Source organism: Stegastes partitus, unplaced genomic scaffold (assembly GCF_000690725.1).
Source record: "Stegastes partitus isolate 25-593 unplaced genomic scaffold, Stegastes_partitus-1.0.2 Scaffold372, whole genome shotgun sequence".
Classification (NCBI taxonomy): domain Eukaryota; kingdom Metazoa; phylum Chordata; class Actinopteri; family Pomacentridae; genus Stegastes; species Stegastes partitus.
The window spans coordinates 480756-485464 of record NW_007578103.1 but is presented as its reverse complement, the minus strand read 5'-3'; positions in this window follow the sequence as shown (position 1 = coordinate 485464).

The window sequence follows — 4709 nt, the reverse complement described above, 5'->3', positions numbered from 1 at the left end:
GCTGTCAGCTTTGACTTTTCATTCCAATAAAGAATAGTTTTAGTTTCCTCTTAATGGAGAAAACCTGATAATGTTTACCTTGTGCAGTGACTAATGCCATCTTTAACTCAGTATTTCAAGGTTTTGATTTGCATCTGAATACAGAAAAAAAAAGACCTGTTTGCTGTTCTAGTTAAATGTGCAATGTTTGACCATTGACTGACAGCAGAGGAGTAGCACGCCAAACTAAGCTACTGGCGTTTTCTTTCAGATGAAGCTGTTCTCTTGTCACTTCTCAGTAGCTTTTTAATGTGTTTTCAAACACCAAACCTCGTATATCGATAAAAACGCTAAAGACTGTCATATTTTAGCGGCATAAACGGAGCCGACAGTGTCGAGTTATAAGCTATTAAAAGCTTGTGTCTGTTTATGAGCTCGCATTTGGTTTTATCACCACTACGTGTTCTACCGTCTGCAAAACAACTATGTAGCTCATTCCTCTCTTCATGTTTCTGCAAAAAGGGAAAAATCTGAGATTTTTTTTTTTGTCTCGTTAGCACCTCAGACCAATACTACTCAACATTTCAGCGCTCTTTGAACTTTGGGTAAAGGGATCTCCGACGTTCTTGAGTTTCGGTGAGGAGAGCGACGGTCGTTTTTGACCCTCCCGTCATGTACACAACCCTTTTTAGAAGTACCTTCAAGGTCTGGCTTCCAATTAGTTCGATGTTTTGGAGCTAGTCCTTGCTGGATCTGTACTTGTATGGTCACGTATATGAAGTAATTTTATGTACCTTATTGATTTGTAACTATTTTTTTTTTTGTGGACAGCTGGCATGACTTAAAAACAAGCACTCTTGGTATTTGCACACATTCTCTTCAGTGTGCGCCATTTACGAAGACAAGAAAAGCTCGATTGACAAGAAAGAAATTAAACGGAAAAAAAACAGAAAAAAATGTGAAAGAAACCTAAATGAACTTCCTAGACCTGTATAACTTCCCTACTGAATGTTCAGTCCTTGGTAAACTCTATAAAAAAAAAAACATACTGTTAATATTTTTTCCATGTGATTCCAAATGTTTTGGAGCTTGTACAAGATTGTACGTGTCTCTTTGCTGTATATTCAGTATTTCACAACAGTAGCTGCTCTGATGATTAAAAATAGAAAAAGAGATCATGCGTAATTATCTTATAAGAAGTACATTTGTGGCAGCAGAGAGCATTTGCCAAAATTTGTCCAAATCCTTTGATTCCTGCAACCAAAAGGAGAAGTTTTCTTATTGCCTTTCTTCAAAGTGTAGTGTGAGTGTATGTCTTTTAATGAGGTGCATTTATTGTGCTGTGTGCTGCATAATGAGTGGCAGGGCAGCAAGATGTGAGTGAGAGAGAGAGAGATTTAAATATGTAGATATTGACTGAAAATCCATATTTAAAGTAGGGGACCACAATGAAGAGAATCTAAGGATCAGGGTCTTCAGATATAATCATTTACACGTTTTTCTCTCGTCATGGCTTTTTTTAAATCAGAAAAAAAAAAGTTAATGTAGTGTCACATGATTCATCGTCTCACAAAGGGTCATTTTATTTATTTGGACGCAGAGTCGACTGACTTTTGTGGGTGTTGGAAAGCTGAAAAGGGGGTTGAAGCCTCATTATAGCGGGTAGTGAGAGTCTTTATGGTTTAGTGGAGCTGAGCGATGCATAGGGGTTTTTAAAATGTGAATGTTGATGGATGAAGCAGGGAGATGAATTGTTGGATTCGTCAAGAGCGGTGCATTATAAATAGGTAAAGACGGTGTTAGCTTGAGTTAGGCAGCGTGTCGACGTGGCTCAGGGGGTGTTTGAATGGAAAAGGCTCGGATGCTTAGAATGTAAACCCCATAAACTCGCTTGCTTCCCAGTAAAACTCACTTTAAGGATTTTTAACCCAGTTTTGTTGTGCGCAAAACAATACATCTTGCAATCAGCCTGAATCATCTCCTGTGTACTGTGTTGAAAACGTATATTATTTTTGTAAGGACAGAGGTATTATTCAGAGAAGGAGGAGAGAAGAGTCAGAGAGGCGGTGTGGGCAAAACCTGCCTTTAGACTTTTGCAAAAATGAGGGCTTGTTCAGTTTACAATGGCCTTATTTCGTGTATGAGACATTGCTTCACTATTGTAGCACACAACTGAAAGTTTTGACAAATGTATTTTGCTTGGAATATTGTACTGAAGTTCTATATGTGTATATGTATAGTTTTATGAATGTATTTCTAAATCCTTACACCAGAACGGAGTGCAATTTTTTTGTCATCCTGTTTGCTATATCGTCTCTTTGAAGACTTTCCAGGGACCTTCGCCTGCGTCGGTTCGGGCGGCCCCTAACTTTTACCGTACTGTATACTGTATGTCTTTATGATTTGTGTTGAAAAAGAACAGCTCTGTGTTCGAAACAAAGCATGAATTCTGTCTGGCGAAATGCATTTTTATTTATTTAAATCGCCACGATGGGTTTGGAGCAGAAAGGATTGCTATTTTCCCCCCCCCCTCCTTGCAACGATTAACTTATCGATTTATCTATCAAGCTGATGGAATTGTTATATTTGTACTTTGAACTAGAAAATGTTTGCCGCATGGTTACTCAGATGACTTTCTTGTATTTAATCTTTCTGATGGTATGATTATGATGATAAATAAATACGATAATGACAATGATGAGAAAGAGAAGACCCAGTACAATATCAACGGCAATTCGACGATGAGCAAAAGAATTGTCGACAATGCTGTAACCTAAAGTAGCATGGACTTAGCCTTACATTTTCTGAAATACTTCTTCTGGCAATAACCATTGGCTGTAGCTTCTACTGTTGCCGGGGCCGTCGCTCTTGGCCACTTCCTCATTCTTTTGAGCTCGTGATGTGGTGTCAGTATCAGCTGAGCTACCATGATGGCAAATAAGATATGAAGTTGAATCACATTTTCAAGCACTAGAAGCAATTTAGACTCAACAGAGCATGCAATGCATTGTGAATAAATGCTATATTATGATAGCCCATATGAGCAACAAATTTTCTTTTAAACTTTTTTTTTTAGCAAAGCATGCATTCCATATGTCTGTTTACCAGAGTTTCTGCTGTCAACGAGAACAAAACAGACATCACTGCTGAGCTGAGGGGCATATTAGAGTGAATATGCCAGTTTGTCTTCATCCATGTCTTTAAATGTCAGTAATCACAGCACAAGTTTCCCGAGTAGCCACTCTGTCCGTTTTAGCTGTCTGTCAGACTATATTAAGGCCATAGTAGCTCCCCTCCCCACAGTCAAGACAACCATCATCTTATCAAGCCCAGCAAAGCACAAAATACAACCTGAACTAATGGTTCGACTTAAATTAACTCAAACCTTTGGCTAAATTTAATAATAGTTAATGGACCGCAATGACATTCCCAAGCACATGTAGTATACTGATGCCTTGGCATTAAATGCAAAGAGCCTCTAGTAAAATTAACAAATCATTCAGCCCAGTTAAATTGGATCGCTTGTGTTGGTAAATGAGCGGTTGTCTTTTCTGAGCTGGCCTTAAACTTTCCACCGAGGATTGTTCACGGAGTACGTTTTAAAGGGCAAAGCATAGCAGAGAACGTCTGATGAAAGGATGCAGTTTATGGGCAAAGAAGAAAAAGGGAGCTGTAATTTTCTACCTGTGCTTTGTAAATGTTTTCTATGTGCAGTATTTGATAATGTAAAACTGGTATTTTTGTGGTTTGTACGCTGCAAAATTGATTACTTAAGGTGCACGTAGTTTTGTAAGAAAATGGAACCAAACTGAGGACAAAAAAACAAAAAAAAAAAACAATTTCGGATTCAGAAGCCTGTATTTGCATGCCCTTTGACATCTGGACGCAAAGTCAATAAAGTTTATTTGAATCACAAAAACGTTTCCAAAGTGTCTACTTTGGCATCTTTACTCATGTATCTCTGATTGTTGTGACATTGCAGTAACAGCTTGTTTTGGTCACTAGGGGGAAACAGAAACAACCTTTTTTACCCTTTTCCAGTCATTTTTCAAGCATTAATATTTGTCTGACCCAACCCCACTGCTACACCTGCTCCATACAGCCTCTCACTGTGTGTTTGTGTAGAATGTCTGCCACATTAAGTTGGATATAAAGCCCTCAAACACAGATTGTGCCCTGATGCAGTCTCACAAGTGCAGCACCTGTTGTGTGTCTGGAATGAAGGGAATGAAAAGGCTTTAGTGACATTATAATTTTAAATACCGTCTCGTTGCAATTACAAGTACTCACTATTTTCTCAATGATCTTATTTCTTGTTTTTTTTTATTATTAACCTTCAGAATAATTATGGCATGAAGGTCTTTTCATGCACCTAACTCAGCAAACAAACAATATGTGAATACACAAGTTACAAGGCTGCTGATATCAAAATAATGTCAGTTTATTAGTTCTCTGTACACTAGAGAGGCCTGATTTTGTTGCTCAGTTGTTTTGTACGTTTGTTTTTATTATGTCTTTAATTTCAACCATGTGATCAACCTACAGAGCAGCTGTGAAATGATTGCAGGCTGAATACTTGCTTCTTTTTTTTGCAGAATAGCTAAATTGATGCACAAGAACCCCTTGAACAGGCAGCAAAGTGTCCCTGTTTGTGTGGGACTGCTGCACCTGATAAGATAAGACCATAGACTGTATAAAAGATGGACGTAGCAACCGGCCCTGAAAAATGA